This window comes from Lissotriton helveticus, chromosome 3_1 (genome assembly GCF_964261635.1).
Source record: "Lissotriton helveticus chromosome 3_1, aLisHel1.1, whole genome shotgun sequence".
Lineage (NCBI taxonomy): Eukaryota > Metazoa > Chordata > Amphibia > Caudata > Salamandridae > Lissotriton > Lissotriton helveticus.
The window spans coordinates 1335996737-1336015067 of NC_136061.1; positions in this window are offsets into that span (position 1 = coordinate 1335996737).

Here is an 18331-nt window from a genome sequence, read left to right on the forward strand (position 1 = left end):
GTAGCCCGATGTGCCTTTGCTAGGTCTCAATATATGTGCTTCAGTGGATTTTGAGAAATTAACGTTCAAAAAAAGATATATATCTGTAACAGCGCACCGCTTCGCGTACTTTTCGCGTTACGGAGCTTTGCGAAGCGAAGCTGATTGGCTCTCCGGTGTCTGTAAACATTCCAAACAGTACGTAGCGGCCGCCATCTTGTCTCTCGGTAGGATCGAGAGACAAGAGGAGGCCAAAGCGAAGGGGCAAATGACCATAAGGGGGCATAGTAGATCCTCGCTGACCCCCTAGGTTTGATGTGGAGGTTTTAAAAGGGCCCCGCGGGGCAAAAAAAAAAATAATAATAATAATCGAACGGCTGATGACCATAAGGGGGCATAGTAGATCCTCGCTGACCCCCTAGGTTTGATGTGGAGGTTTTAAAAGGGCCCCGCGGGGCAAAAAAAAATAATAATAATAATAATCGAACGGCTGAATGGATTTGCACGAAACTTGGTAAAATATTAGGGACTGGTAGCCCGATGTGCCTTTGCTATGTCTCAATATATGTGCTTCAGTGCATTTTGAGAAATTAACGTTCAAAAACAAGATATATATCTGTAACAGCGCTCCGCTTCGCGGAGATAAAATTATATGTGTATTACCTAGCTGTTGCTAACACCAGTTAGCGACGGCTAGTAGGAGATAGCGACCATCTTGGGTCCCACTTTGCATGTGAGTGATATTTATCACTAATGACATGCAAAGTGGGCATGCCAAGATGTTAGCGACTGGAAACAGTCGCTAACATCGCTATCTCCTATTATCAACTTTTGGAAATATTCGAGATAAGCGCGAATATCTCCAAAAAGTAACAGCTGCCCTGAGCAGTTCTTAGCCATGTTATCCAATGGGAGGTGGATAACATGGCTAAGAGCATTAGCTCGGTAATGCATGAATATCGCGGAGTTTTCAGCGACATTAATGCATTGCGCTCGTTTTTTATCGTATTTGCGATAAACCTTGATAATAGCAAGGTTTATCTGCGATAATTTCTGACGGTAAAAAAATCTTTGCAATGCATCGTTAGGGATAAATATCGCTTAACTTTGGTAATATGCCCCAACGTCTGTTAACGTTCGATTCGAAGGAAATCAGGAATTGTTGAAAAACATTGTGTGCGCCATCTTGTCTTTTTTCAAATGCCACACTTTTGTCGTGCACGGCAGCCATTTTAGATGCCTTGACCAGATCCACTCTGTGAACGCTGTCGATCCTTAGCATGGCTCCCCACCCTCGCAAGCATCTCCCCCAGGCAGTGGTCACCCCCGCTCTCTGTTTTATGCATGGGTAATAAACCTCCCCCCATCTGCGCTGTTCTTCCCTGAGAATCACACCCTGTGCCCGCCCGACACCTCCCTTTCGCCCTATTCACTACCGCACCCTCTGACACTCCTTTTCCTCTGTGTCCGATTGTCCAGGCCGGTCCTAGGCTATCAGCTAGCCCTGCAGATGTAGTTTATGGCCACAGCTGTAAAGAATCACCCGTCTTCAAAGGAGTTATAGTAGATCAAGGCCCACACTCGATGAGATCCGTCACAGCAGAAGCGTTGCTATTATCTGAAAACCATTCTGTATTGTGATTGGGGAGGGGACCGAGCGTGAAGCGGAAGATTCCAGGGATGACTCTTTGTACATCAAAGTTTTTACAATTATGTGTCACATTAAAAATATATAGCACTCCGACAAAGTAGTAAGATTATAAAACTTTAATAATTTATAAATATATACAAGAAAACAAAAATAGTAATAACATATAAACATTTTTAGAGAAAAACAACGAAGTAGCGGTCGGCTGTGCGAATAGTCCCAACGCAGCACAACGTCCAGATTTCCGGCGTGGGGCGTCGCGGGGGGTGGGTGATCAGTAGCAAACTGTTGTGCGAATAGTTCCAAGGCAGCAGAACGCGCCGAAATCTAGATGACACAAAAGTGATGTCTAGTAAGTTGCCACCCAGCAAATAACGGCGTGGGGCGTCGCGGGGGGTGGGTCATCAGTAGCAAACTGTTGTGCGAATAGTTCCAAGGCAGCAGAACGATGGCACCAAGGTGATGTCCAGTAAGTTGCCGCACTGGTTTTGGTATCCTACAATGCTGCTCCGAATAACGGCGTGGAGCGCCCCGGGGGAGGCGGCGTGAACGGGCCTCTCCAGGTGGAGTCTCGTCTGTTGTAGTGGGGCGCCCCTTTACCGTTTCAGTTGCCATTCCGTCCGCTTTTGGTCCACTGTGTCAAAATCCGCCATTCAGCTGAGTTGCGCCCACTCTTGCGGTGCAGCGATAGGCGGCTGTCACAGGACTCTCAAAATGGCGGCAGGCTGTTTCCTTTTTGGGCCTGGTCCACTGAAATGGCCCTGGGACACCTTGGAAATCGGACGCTTGTCTGCTAGGTCTTGGACCCCATTCTCGAAAGCGTCCCCTCCGCCTTGAGAATTCATCAAAAGTTTTGGGGGCCCCGACTCCTGCAGGCTTCTGGTGGGGAGCGGCTGCCATGATTGCTCGCGGAATGACCACGACGGAGCTACGAGATGGTGGTGCTCTCATGGTGACGCCAGCTTCAGTCTGAAACATCCAGAAACAAGGTGGGGCTTTCATCGTTTGGGGGAAAAAAAAAGTTTTCATCCAATGAAAAGTGTTGTTTTTAGGTCATATGATCAAGCCTTCCATCATTAGGAAACCAAAAGTAAAATGAACCAATGAAAAGTTTTATAAACAAGTCACATGACCTGTTATGCGGCATAGGGTATAAAATGCGGAGAAAATACGTTGGCACGTGAGGCGGCGTCAGTAGCGGACAGATGTGCGAATAGGCCGAAGGCAATACAACGCGCCAAGATCCGGATGGCATCGAGGTGGTGTCATAGTTGAGAGTTCTGAGCAGCGGTTGTAACACTGTCTGAAGCTTATTTGCAGCTGCTGCAGCTTCACTACGCGCCAAGATCCGGATGGCACCGAGGTGGTGTGTAGGAAGTTGCCGCACTGGTGTGGCCATCCTACAATGCTGAAAGTCGGCGTGGGGCGCCCCGTTGGCCTGTGAGTTTGCGTCAGTAGCGGACCGATGTGCGAATAGGCCGAAGGCAGCACAACGCGCCAAGATCCGGATGGCACCGAGGTGGTGTCTAGTAAGTTGTCGCACTTCTGTGGCCATCCTACAATGTTGAAAGTCGGCGTGGGGCGCCCCGTTGGCCTGTGAGATGGTGTCAGTAGCGGACTGATGTGTGAATGGGGCCAAAGGCAGCGCAACAATATTTTCTACTATATTTCCGGTGTAGAAGAGACCACAAGGCGCTGAGATGCCAAGATCCGGATGGCACCGAGGTGGTGTCTTGCAAGTTGTGGTACTGGTGTGGCCATCCTACAATGCTGAAAGTCGGCGTGGGGCGCCCCGTTGGCCTGTGAGATGGCGTCAGTAGCGGACCGATGTGCGAATAGGCCGAAGGCAGCACAACAATATTTTCTGACTGACACCACAAGGCGCTGAGATGCCAAGATCCGGCATCCTTACTTATGACAAAAGTATGGCACACCTGAAGTCATCTTGATTGGAATAAAGTGTTAACACTTAAAACATTTAATTTGCAAAGGAACAAAATGAGGGGGTTCATTTTGCCATAGAAATTATGATTAGTGCTGAAGAAAGAAAAATTAGGGCACATTTTGAGTGACTTCTCAAATCCTCTTATATTTCATTAAAAAAATTCTGATATGCAGTCTCCCAAGATGGCCACCAGAGACAAAAGAGCCCAAATGTAGCCCAAATATCAGCCAGATGTAGCCCAACTATAGCCCAATGACAGAATGTCCCAGAGTGTTCTAAAGAACAACTAGAACGCTAACAGTCTTACTTATGACAAAAGTATGGCACACCTGAAGTCATCTTGATTGGAATAAAGTGGTAACACTTAATACATTTAATTTGAAAAGGAACAAAATGAGGGGTTTCATTTTGCCATAGAAATTTTATATATATATATTCACTGAAAAAACCATAGGTTACACACCAGTTATAGTTAGGAATTAGCATTTAAAAAACCTTTGAAATTCACTGAAATAAACATAGGTTTCACACCAGTTATAGTTAGCTGGAAATTTTACTCGCATAAAATCATTGAAATTCCCACGTTATAGTTAGTTGGACTCACTATAATTTGCACGTCTGCAATGCACTGCTGATGATGTCACATATTACATCACTCATGCATATATTTAAATATTTAAACATTACTCGCTAATATATGTATTCACTAAGATACACTTAATAAGCCAGTTAACCAATCAATTTTTTTTTTTAAAACACTGAAAAACCCATAGCTTTCAGGCCTTATATAGTTAGGAATTAGCATTTAAAAAACCTTTGAAATTCACTGAAAAAACCCTAGGTTTCAGGCCTTATATAGTTAGGAATTAGCATTTAAAAAACCTTTGAAATTCACTGAAAAAACCATAGGTTTCAGGCCTTATATAGTTAGGAATCAGCATTTAAAAAACCTTTGAAATTCACTGAAAAAAACCATAGGTTTCAGGCCTTATATAGTTAGGAATTAGCATTTAAAAAAACCTTTGAAATTCACTGAAAAAACCATAGGTTTCAGGAGTTATATAGTTAGGAATTAGTTTTTAAAAAAACTTTGAAATTCACTCAAAAAACTATAAGTTTTAGTGGTGTTATAGTTAGCTGGACATTTTACTCATACAAAACCAATGAAATTGCTCCTATATAGTTAGTTGTACTAACTATATTTTGCGCACCCCCAATCCACTGCTGATGATGTCACATATTAGATCATTCATGACATGGTCAGTGACATCACTGATGACATCTCAAATGACATCACTGATATATATATATATATATATATATATATTTTTTTGCTCAAAAGGAAAACCAGCACTCCGCTTGTTGGATGCAGTTATATTTTATTCAAAACACTGTTGTAGCCTACGCGTTTCGAACCAGATGGTTTGTCCAGCTAGCACAGGGTTGAATGGGGACGAAGAACTGTACTTTCATCTCTGAACATATGTACTTTGAAACATGCAATTGTAAAATGTATGTTCTTATGAACAGTGCTAAACTATGGACAATCCAAAGACTATATGCTCTCTTATGAATAAGTTAAACTTCAGGTGTCTGAACGTAGGCAGTGGCAAGGGCACTCAGCCCTAGTAACATAAGCTGATAAGCACAGCCGAATCAATGACCAACGTCGTGGCCATGTGAATGGATGAACAGTTTCCTGTAATGTGCTCAGTTATACACTGCCTAGACACCAAACTAAAGTGCTAGCTGGACAATCATGAGGCACTCAGCCATGAATATATGTAAAAATACAAACGTTATGAATTAAATAACAAATTTAACACTGCATGTCCCATAATGCACTATTAGACACACAAGCATATAAATAGTTGAAAGTGAAATAGGACAACTTTGTAACACTGCCGTGAGAAGGAACCATCTGGTTCGAAACGCGTAGGCTACAACAGTGTTTTGAATAAAATATAACTGCATCCAACAAGCGGAGTGCTGGTTTTCCTTTTGAGCAAAAATCAACACGGGACCCGGCCCTGGTCCCGAACCCAGCACCGACTCGCAAAGCTGTTCCCTCTGCGACAGGACCGCTCGTGAGCAATATATATATATATATATATATATCCACACCAATCCCATCCCGAAAGGAACAGGTCCGACACATGCTCGGTGATTCAAGTTCATTTTTATTTAAAAAGAGGCTCTGTTTGCTGAAATAGCGAAACGCTGGGGCAGACGCGTTTCAGCTTTGCGGCTTTCTTCAGTGCCCGCTTCACTATGAATGACATAACGCCGAAGGGGCTCGTGATTTTTAAAGTCCAAAAGAACTTATCTGATTGGCCCAGCCTCCTTGGCTTTTCACCTCCGTCTCTCCCACAATAATCCAAGTCGGAGTTTTCATGTCTCCCACTGAGGCTGAAGATACAGTGAAATGTGTTCTCCAACATCCAGTGATGTCCCAAACCCAGTTTGGCGGTGGCAGGCATTCTGCTCCGATAATCATGGCGGGGGCAGCGATGAATAATAATTAAGCTTGAGTCACCTTCACGCAGCGGCCCATTACAGACCGCCGCATGCTTTCTCCCCACACAGTCTCAAACTCATGTGAGTATTCCTTGACCATGATTGTGTTAAAAAACCCATACAACGATTCAATAAATAATGTAAAATTTAGAAAAAACATATCTTAACTCACTTTTGATCCACGTACTTTTCCACGAGGCCAAATAGTATATGGGAAGCCCTTTTCTTTGGAAATTACTCAATAGTATTGTTATTCTTCCATTTACCTGAGTTTCTGAAAGAAAACCTCCCATATCTTTAACATCATGAAACAATAGTTATCTTTTCACCTCTGGCTTACTCATCATTAACATTTTCTTTAATAGTCATATCACTCACTATGTGATACACTTACGTTACTTCTATGACAACTACAAGTTTTTTAATATCTTAATCATTCTCACTCACAAAGTAATTTTAAACAGCAGACTAGGGGGTAGATGTATCAATTTTTGCGTTTGCGATTTCTTAATAGCGATTTATAGCGAATCGCTATTATGAATTCGTAAAATGCGATGTATGTACTTTTCTGCGATTTTTCTGCGAGTCCTTAAATGTCGCAGAAATTTTTGCAATTTTTCTGCGTTTCCTTATTTTGCGATTTTCGCAAATTAAGGAATCGCAAAAAAGCGTGAATCTGCTGCTGCTAACAAAAAAGTTACTGAGTCATAGTCAGGAACTGCTCTTGATTAGCATCACCTGCATGCCTCAGCCACACCCAGTGGCAGTTGGAATCCTGTTTGGCTGGAGAGAAGACCTGTTTGACTGAAGTATGGAGCCTGAAAATTCAGAAGGAGGTGCCTCAGCTGAGAAAAAGAAGAGAAAGCAGAAATTTTCTGATAGGGAGGTGGAGACACTGGTGGAAGAAATGGCCTGTAATCATGAACTTTTATTTGGAAAGCAAGCCACTCATGTACCAGAAGTGAGGAAAAGGAAGATATGGCTTGAAATTCAAGAGAAGGTTAATGCTGTGGGAGTCATCCCAAGATCTATTGACGAGTTAAAAAAGCGTTGGTATGATATGCGTCCGAGGTCAAAGGAGAAACTTGCGGAGAGACTGAAAGAAGCTAGTAAAACTGGAGGAGGAACATCACAGATAGACCAGCAAACCCCACATTAGGAGCTTGTTGAAGCAACAATCCTGCATGAAAGTGTCAGTGGAGTCTCAGCCATTGATAGTTCCGAGCCAAGAATTGCTGAAGAAGGTGAGAAGGATGCAAGATTGTTTGAATTTATATGTGTCATGTTTGTGGGTTTTTATAGGAACATGTAACCAGAATGAGTGTAATTAATTTGAGGATGTTCATTATTTCAATGACACAATTCATCCCCTTAAGTATTCAATTTTAAAAACCTATTAATTTAAATACACTTATAAAATAAATTAATAACAAAACTGATAGGAAATAGACACACCAAAGGAGTGCACTGGTTGTTTGCAGTTTTTAATGGTAAAAAAACAGACAGACAGACAGACAGGCAACCATCTCATGTGCCTCTTTTTTCATTCTCAGACCATGTTGAAGATTCCAATGATGTTGTTGAAGGCGAATCTTCTCATGGACATATTATTTCTCCGGATGAACTTAATTGTAATGAGGAAGAAGAATTCATTTCTATTGTGAGATCTAAAAGAAGAGCTGTAGCTCCATTACAACCTTTCCAAGATAGAGATGAAGAACCTGAGGGGCCAAGACATAATGCACATGAGTCAGTACATGAAGTTGGGCATTTTGAAAATGTTAATGATTCTGCAAGAAAAAGAGCGTACTCTTTAAATGCTACCAGACGGAATAGGTGTAAAGTTACAGGCATCTCAAATGTTTTTGAAGGCTTGGAGCAGAACATGCTCAAAGTCCAAGAGAAGCAGCACAAAGCTTTAAGGTCCATTAATGGACAACTATGCAAGTTAAATAAGAGCAATGCCAACATGGGTGATGGAATGAGGCGCATGGCTGACTCTTTGGACAGACTTTGTGTGGCCTTTGAGAATTCTGAGAGTAACAGAGTGAGAGCCTCACGCAGACATGATTTTAGATTAAAGAAATACTACTCTGCAATCAATAGACTGTGCACTGTGACAGCACAGAGCAATAGGCGCAGTATTGCCATGCAACGCATGGTGAGTGAATGTTCCAGAAATGTTACCAAAGGCCTAGACAAAGTTTCAAATTCTTTTGAATTACTTAAGACATGTAACACAGGTGCTAGTGCATTTTTTGAGGCCATTGAAACTGAGGACACGGGAAGTAGGAGTAGCAGCAACCCTACGCCAACATCAGACACCACTGACCGCAGGAGTGGGAGCCATGTCACACAGCCAACATCTGTAAGGAGAACTGGCCCAGGGCAACGCAGAAGAAGCAGACAGGGCAATACGTAGAAACTTTTCTAAAGATTTAACAGTTAAATAGCATGTAACTATAGCTTTGATCACACAGTTAGTGATGTATGTCCTGTGGAGTAACAGGTTTCAGATTTAACTTACATTTTTGCATTACAAGAAGTAAAACTTTTGAAAGCTAAAAACAGTTGTCATGCTTTTTATTCTTTCCTAGAAATAATTGTTCGTGATTTCTGCACGCCTTTGACGACCAGCCACAGCTCCTAACCCTGTAGCACATCTTCTTGGGGGAGGTACATCATCATTGTCTGAAGATTCAGGGTCACTTACTTCACATTCAGTTCCTTTTCTAATGGCCATGTTATGTAACATTGCACAACTTGTGATTATTTTGCAAAACAAGGATGGTTTATATTGCAAAGATCCTCCACTTTTATGGATTCTTCTGAATCTGCTTTTCAAAATTCCAAAAGTTCTTTCAATAACTCCACGTGTAGAGTGGTGTGCCTTATTGTATCTCCTTTCATGAATATTTGTAGGATTAAGGTATGGGGACAAAATGAAGTCACGTACAGCATATGCACTGTCTCCTACATTGTAATATGAGAAATAGTTTAGTTTTAGGAATACAAGACATTGCCAATAAGAATATGGAGTATGTCTTTTGAAAACGCACTTACCTAGCAGAAATCCATCTCCAAATTGACCAGCACTCAAACGTCCATGTAATCCACTGTGTCTAAACATGTATGAGTCATGAGTGCTTCCTGGAAACTTTGCCACAATGTCAGTAATGATATACTTGGCATTACACACCATTTGAATGTTTAAAGAGTGGTAACTTTTCCTATTCCTATAAACATATTCAGTTGCAGCAGGAGGAGTAATGGCAATATGTGTTCCATCTATGCATCCAATGACATGAGGAAAATGAGAAATTTGATAAAAATCAAATTTAGTACTTTGGATATCTTGTGGTAAGCTGGAGAGGTAAATATGATGGTGCAACCTGCTCATCATTGCATCAAAAAAAAAAAAAAAAAATCATGAAAAAGCACTCTGAGATACTCCTCCAACCTCAGCAATAACCCTTTGAAAAGATCCTGAAGCCAGAAGATGCAGGGAACACAGAACCTGCACAAGAGTAGGAATTGAATGTGTTCTGTGTGTCTCATGCTCTAAAAAAGGCTTTAATTCCGCAATTAGGTCTAAAATGGTATGTGGATGCAGTCTATACTTCTCAAAAATGTCTTCTTCAGTCTGTTGAAATAAGGTAATCCTCAGTCTGAAAATCCTTTCCTGCCTCTGTCTCCTCTGTGCAAGAGCTTGAATGTGCAGCCTCCTAGCTATCAGGTAAAGTGCAGCCATTGTTGTGTTTAAAAAATCAGTTGGGACTTTTTTTATACTTTCAAAAACATTAACACCTGATAGGAGTTAGTGTTAATAGCGATTTCTTAATTTGCGATTTTTCGTTTTTCGCAAACTGCGATTCCTTAATACATCTTACTGCGAAATCTAAACTAGCGAATACATATTTGCGACATTCCCAACTTGCAAAAAATGCAAAATAGAGAATCGCAATAAAATTTCGCAAAACGAGAGAAATCGCAAATGAGAAAACACAAAAGATGTGAATTCTAATTTTGCGATGCGAAAAATAACATACATCATGGATTTCTATTTTCTTGTCGCAAACGGGGAATTTCTGTGATTCGCACCATTTGCGACAAAAAAAAAGTTGATACATCTAGGCCTAAGTTTTATTAACTGCTCCAATCTTCATAGGCCAATTACCTTTCCTAAAATTTCGGTTGTAAGAATACTAGGTAAGAATTTGGTAACTGATAAGACAAACGTTGTGTGAAAGCCAATTGAGTATCATTACAATTAGTCCAACATATTTGACATTTTAAATAAGCTGTGTAATGTCCTGATGTTGTCGAAGGACCATCATGGAAAATAATTGCTGCAGTTGCAAAGGTTCTTCCTGAAATTGATAATTGAGAAGCCACAAAATTTGTAATTAAAGTTAACAATTTAGTTCCATCAGGTCTACATCGTTGGAACATTAAAATTACATACTGTCCATATCTTTGTATAAATAATGTTGATAGCATTGCAGATTTACATTGAGTACAGACCATGTTTTGATTTGCTTCTCTAACTAGATTATTAAAAGACACTGATTTGCAGTCTGGTAAAGTCAAATATATAAATCTTTCAGTGTCTATTGTAGTACTACTTGAAAAGGAGCAATTGTCGCAGTCATGCTGCCATTTATAAGAAAGGCCAAAAAGATTTTCTACATCTACACCTTCATCTTGCAATACAACAAGCATATACATTAGAAATTCCTGACAATCTTGCTGAATATTCTGTGTAAATTAATTTAGACCAGAACATATGTTTAAAACATTTTGAATTTCAGAAACAATTTGTATTTTTGTTCTATCACTGCTACATTTCTCAAACACAGAATTCAACAAAGAACAAAATCTTTGATCCCGATTTTCAGCAATCTGTTCTTGTACAGTTTGGAGAAAAAAACCAACATTAACCACTACATTAGCATAGAAGTTGACACCAGAACTGTTTTCAAACTGAAATCCAACAACATCTTTAACTGAATCCTTTTCCTTTCTGCTTACAATTACTGGTTCATCTACTTTTTTTTCTTTTTGCTACAACTTCACTACAATTTTTCTCATTTCTTCTTTTTCGGCCTACTACACGCTTTTCAAATAGAGGATATTGAGGTAAATTTGGAGCATACTCTCTTCTTAACCTATTATATTCTTTTACACAATTTACATCAGCACTAATCTTTGTCTCATCAAAATCAATCAAGTACAATCCAGATAAAGTTCTGACTTGAGATAAAGCAACATATGCCATACCCTCTTTGAACACAGAACTTCCAATATTCACCAAAGCACTATCTACACTTAAACCTTGAGATTTATGAATAGTCACTGCATATGCCAAAGAAACAGGAGACTGTTTTCGGCGGACATATAAATCTTTCAATACCATCAAATTTAATTTTTAGAAATTCAATTCCATCTCTATTTCGGTAATTCACAAAATCAACAACAAGACCCATTGCTCCATTTACTAAACCTCTTTCCACATGTAAATTCCGTCGTAAAATTATACGACAATTTAAAGATGCATACAGAGTCTTTTTCAAACCAGCAGTTTTAGATATTGTCTTCTCTAAAGAATCCAATTTTGATTTCAACTTTTCTGACAAAATAATAGTTGCTCCTTCATGCTTTATTTTATCAATAGCTTCGAGTTTCACAATCTGTTGATTTTCTAACTGTAAAATTTTGTTGTTGAAGATTGAACATTCTTGCAGAGTTGGCATCAGGCATATAACAGATTTGTTTTCAGGAATTTTCTTAAAAATATTCTCTGGGAGAATATTTTCATTTGGAAACAAATTTGAAGTTAATCGTCCATGTAAAGCTTCTTTGCCATGCTCAGTTAGTTTTCCAATTCTTAAACCTTGTAGAATATTTTTATAATCTTCATCCTTTGCCTGTCGCATATTTTGAAGCAGTTCTGCATATTTGAAATTTAACCATATGTTAACATTTCCAATGCTTCCTAGGCACTTCCTGGTATCTTCATGTGTAAGCATTTTAAACACTGGTTGTCCTTTCACTGGAGTTAGCTGCAGTAGATCTCCAAAAACAATGATGTGTTTGCATCCAAATAACACATCATACTCTGTTTTAAGAATTTCTTGCATTCTTAAATGCACAAAAGCAAGCATTACATTTGATACCATGCTTACCTCATCAATGATAAGAAGTTTAATTTTCTTTAGGACTCTTGCAACTTCACAACAAGCTTCTCCAGATAGCTTGTGGTATTGTAATTTATTATCATGCTCTACTGGCAGCATCAATAAGCGATGTAAAGTAATCCCTTTAATGTTATGTGCTGACAACCCAGTTGGAGCGGTAACAATACAAGACAGCGATGACTACGTTCTTTTATGCAGATACGTTGCAATTGCTTTAATCAGAAAACTTTTTCCAGTCCCTGCTTCTCCACTCACGTACAGTCGGACAGGTATAAATGATGTACATGAGCACTTTTTTTTCTCATGACATAAACCATGCTCAATCTGTTCTGTGACTTCGTCATATATTTGTCTCTGCTCAACGTTCAGTTCTTTTTCCAAATCTTCTAAGCTAACTACATCCTCCTGAGCTTGTTCCATAGCTCTTTCCACTTCATTCATGGCAGTGGCAGCTTCATTTTGTATAATTGGTCCTCCTAGTGGATCCTGACTCAATGAAGCAGAACTCTGACTGTCTTGAGAACTGTCTCTGGCAATCTCTGCTGCAATTGTAGCTTCTTGCTGTATTTCCTCGTTCAACATTTGCAGATAATTTGAAAAAACAGGACATTCTATGGTATCCTTGGTTGCATTGAACGAATCTTCATAAATAAGAAAATCTCCAAGTAGTTCCTCTTCTGTACGCCATGGCTTAAAGAGTTGCAAAAGAGCTAAATAGTAAAATTCCCTTTTGTCTGAAGATTCACAACTCAATTTTCGATGATTAATCAAATGGCCTTTTCTTTGTTTCACCAGACAGCCTTTACATCCAATTACAGCATATACACCTTTATTGATATCTTGTGTGACGTTCCTCTTAAAAGTATAGGTTTGCAGAACTTCATAGAGACAATCGTTCTCAAGATGACTACTTCTATTTGGGTAGTATGTATCCAACATGTTTGTCTTCAAAATATCTGTACTGTTTGGTTCTTTCTCCGTCAAATACTCTATTTCTTGTGCAGATTTCAAAACTCGGTTTCGTGTTACAGCAAGACCTAGACTCACCCAAATGATGGTTCTAGATTTGGCATATAGACTTGCTGATGATAACCGATCAGAACATTCATATGCTCCAATTTCTCGATGTGACATCTTCAGGCTGTAACTGTATAATTTCTTGCTTAGACTCTTTTCATGTGAAATTTCTTCCCACATTTCCTTCAGTTCCGTCTTTTCTGATTTTGTGATGTAAGACGTCACATATCGAGCCACAGCAATAGAGTTGTCAGCAACATATTGAATATCCATGTTAGCATTCCACGTGGACAAAATGACTGGGTTGTAGTCATTTATGTATTTGGACTCCTCATTTCTTCTTAGGTTGTATGTATTTTTAGGTGATTTTCTTGTCACAGTATGTCGCAGAGAAGACATAAAATTGTTCACTCTTCCTTTCGATGTTACTGGACGTGGAAATGTAAAACGACATTTTGTGTAGAACTTGTCCTTGGATTTGTATTTTCGACGACAGTATTTTCCACAACGATGGGTTTGAAAGCGTAAAACTTGATGTCTTAAATTGTTTTCTTCTGTACTTTTCGGAACAGCACATGTAGAATACTGCTCAATGAACCTCATCACTTTCTCATCTGAATCTGTTCCAAATTTTGGTGCATCTTTAATCCATAGCAGCATATGTATGTGAGGAGCACCTCTTGCTTTTATACTCCTTTCTCCAAAAGAAATCCAACACCTCTCCAAGCGGAGGATTTTTTGTTTGTTTGTAATAAAAGACATCATAGCTTCAAACCTATGATTGAAATATCTGCATACATTAACTGGATCCAAAGAGCACAGTTCTTCAGGTGTCTTGTATTCAATATTTTCAATGTTTTTATTTGCCTCTCGTAGAAATTCAAGTAAGTCTTCCCAAGCATACTCAGCACAGCTAAGAATGAGGAACCATGTAGGAGTTCCTAAGTTTCTTAGCATACATTTCAATTCCCCATGACGACGGTACCAATACACGTTAGTACCATGCTGACATGCCATGAGATTAATTAGCTGAGATGCCAAAACACCTTCTTGCAGTTTCACTTTATCCATAAAGTCCCTTGCTGAAACATTTTGCAGATGTACTCCACTTTTCAGTATATGGTTCACTGCATAAGAAAGTCCAGACAAGTCACTCTCAAACAGTAGATGGAACAAATATGGAATGCATTGACGAAACCTTGGATCTTCTGCATATAATCTTAAAGTCCGGTATTCAGATGCAGGAATTTGAACAGGTCGGTCGTCATATCATCCACCTTGACCTGTTGGAAATAACTGTGGAAAACAACGAGCTTAGAAACTTTCTTCCAATACACTAATGGGACTTCCTTTTGCTTCTTTCATTTGAAACAAGTCAATAGCATTCCCCATTACTTCTTTGGAATGCAATGGATGAACACTATAATGTTCATAAATTTCTTCACTTCTAGAGACATCAACTTTTTCAATTTGCCCAGCTGAGAAATCACTGTCCTCTTCTACAGTTGTTTCCTCTTCTCCAACATATACATTTTGGTAGTAGTGATTGTTTTTTTACCAAATACAACGTTGCCGTTTTGACTTTCCTAACATCCACTAATTCTTGCCAGATTTTCTTACTCTTTGTCGGAACACCATTAGCTAGAATAACCAGCGGTTCCTCTTCTACTTTTTCTACACCAATTGTATCAATATTTTTCTTAAAATCTAGAGACAAATAAACAACTCTTCCCTTCAATCCTCTCTGTAAATCTGAAGGAGGCAATTTCCCTGTCTTAGGCTCCATGCGAACAATAGCTTGAAAAGGATGCACACATTGAATCAGAGTAGACTCATAGGTATTGAAATCCATCAATTCAGAAGGAATGTCTACCAACTCCAGATTATTATGAACAGCTCTAGCAGGCATTCTGTTTTCATTTAATTTATTATAACAATATTTACAAATACGTTGATCAGAACCCAAATCAAAACAATTTTCTACCAACAAATAATTTGCAAAATCCTTCCACTCATTATTATTTTCCTTTTCGCTTTTTTTTCATATAAATCAACTAATCTAGTCTTATTCTTGTAATGAGTTTGTCGACAACACACACAAGTAAAAATAGGCCTTTCACTTGAATTGACCTTAAACTTTGTAATTTCATGTTCAAATTTTTCTGTGCTTGAAATCTCTACATTCTCTTCCACATTACTATTACTGTATCAGTTTCTGCACTGTCCTCTTTTTCACCAAAGTAACAAAACTCAATTTCTTCACAAATGTTCTTCACATCTAATTCAGTTACATGCAAAAGAGCACTGTTTAACTGTTTTAGCTTAAGTGCTGGACTTTTTGCATAATACAACCTTCTCACTAATTTCCTCACTTTATTATGATGCACTGCTAACATCCTAAAATGGTGAAAAACACTCTGACATACTTTCCTTGAAAGACAAGCCAGTGAATGCCCATGCAAACCTGTTTTTTCTCTCACTCTACAAGGATCTAACTCTTGCAAATGTTTCATTTTTTGTTTTAAACTTTTCTTAGTATATGTCCGTAAGAAACTGTGATACAAATCAATTGAATCCTGTCGCACACTACAAATACTACTACAATTCCAAGTATACACTGGAGCCTTAGGACATCTCCCTAAAACTTCATCAGCTAACACCTCTTCTGTATTTCTAGGCACAATTTTTTCTTTTTCAACCGGACAACCGTCCTTCACTTCATATGCTCGACCACTGGTGTCAACTGCATGCACCAAATCATTATCCTGAAAGTAACTTTCTTCATTAAAAAATGGCTCACAACTTGAACTATGCTTCCATTCTCCAGAAAAAACATCACAAAAATTATTCTGATTAATTACTCTTTTCCACTTACATTTTGATTTGAACACATTGATTAACTTATCTAGTGTACGAATTCTATTGATTACTAAACAATATAATATATTTTTCACTTTAAATGCTTCATCCACAATCTTCACTATGTTTTTTTTCTTACAAAAAGCGGTCTTTTTTTGATACATCTGTACATTTTTTAATAAATTTTAAACTATTCTGTTATAAAACATTCGTCTACGAATTTCAATAAATTGATTTCTCCTTCTATTGCTATAGACAATATCATCTCCTTCTACAGGTTTTTTTTTTTACATTTCAATAACTTCCTTAAAAAGTGCTTAGTTTGCTTACCATGAGCATTATTTTTCTTCACAGAAGATTGTGTTTTGGATGAGTCTTGTATTTCTCTTTTCTTTGACCTTAAATCCTGTTTATGTTTCTTTTGACGTCTTTCCTTTGACGGCATATTCTTTTATCTTTCTATAGATGGTTACAATCTGTGGTAAAGAAAAAATAACATATTATAGACCACTATAAACATACTGCATAGCAATTACAATAACTGAACAATATAAACACTAGTTTACAACATAAGTTACTTTATACCACAGCAACTGTGTCACAGTAACAGTGCAGTACAGTTTCATTATTAATCTTAGTCTCTGCCTGCACCATGTCACTCTGTGCCTGTGTTTTATGTCACTCTGTGCCTGTGTCTCATCTCACTCTGTGCCTGTGCCTCATCTCAATCTGTGCCTGTGTTTCATCTCAGTCTGTGCCTTCCCCATCTCTCTCTTTGTGTGTGTCATTTCTCTCTTTGTGTGTCTCATCTCACTCTATGCCTGTACCTCATCTCACTCTGTGCCTGTGTCTCATCTCACTCTGAGCCTGTGTGTCACCTAACTCTGGGCCTGTGTATCATCTCACTCTGTGCCTGCCCCATCTCTCTCTCTTTGTGTGTGTCATTTGTTTGTTTGCGTCTGTCACATCTCTTTCTGGTAAATGTTTTATGTTAAAAAGCATAGCTTTAACATTTTTGACAAGGATCACACTGAGTGTCTGTATGAAATAAGGAATTATATTTTCACATTTGTCAATAATGTCACCTGTGTCTGCTTACAGTTTGCATTTCTAAGGTTAAAGGGTACTTTGTGCCTGTGTCTGACCTCACTCTGTGCCTGTGTGTCATCTCACTCTGTGCCTGCCCTATCTCTCTCTCTTTGTCTTTGTCATTTGTCTGTTTGCGTCTATCTCATCTCATTCTGGTAAATGTTACATGGCAAAAAGCATGGCTTTAACATTTTTCACAAGGATCACACTGAGTCTCTGTATGAAATAAGGAATTATATTTTCACATTTGTCAATAATGTCACCTGTGTCTGCTCACAGTCTGCATCTCTAAGCTTAAAGGGTACTCTGTGCCTGTGTCTCACCTCACTCTGTGCCTCTGTGTCATCTCACTCTGTGCCTGCCCCATCTCTCTCTCTTTCTGTGTGTCAATTGTCTGTTTGCATGTGTCTCATCTTACTCTGATAAATGTTTCATGGTAAAAAGTATGGCTTTAACATTTTTGACATGGATCACACTCACTGTCTGTATGAAATAAGGAATTATATTTTCACATTTTTCAATTATGTCACCTGTGTCTGCTCACAGTTTGTATCTCTAGGCTAAAAAGGTACTCTGTGCCTGTGTCTCACCTCACTCTGTTCCTGTCTGTCATCTCACTCTGTGCCTGCCCCATCTCTCTCTCTTTTTTTTGTGTCATTTGTCTGTTTGTGTGTGTCTCATCTCACTCTGGTAAATGTTTCATGCTAAAAAGTATGGCTTTAACATTTTTGACAAGGATCACACTGTGTATCTGAATGAAATAAGGAATTATATTTTCACATTTTTCAATAATGTCACCTGTATCTGCTCACAGTTTCAATCTTTCTAACTCTCATCAAATTATTCACCTAGATCCATTTAAAATCAAGCTTGACTTACAGTGTGATCTTAGACACATGACCAGGATGTTACATGTAATCTACCATGTCTGTCTCTGCATGCAATATGTGTGTCTCTGCTCATACTATTTCACTGTCTCTACTGGCAGAAAACAGACCACATATATATGAGCAAGACATAACATTCCTTTTTCATTTCAAAGGCACACCCTGGATCTTGATTGCACATCTTGAGCCTATT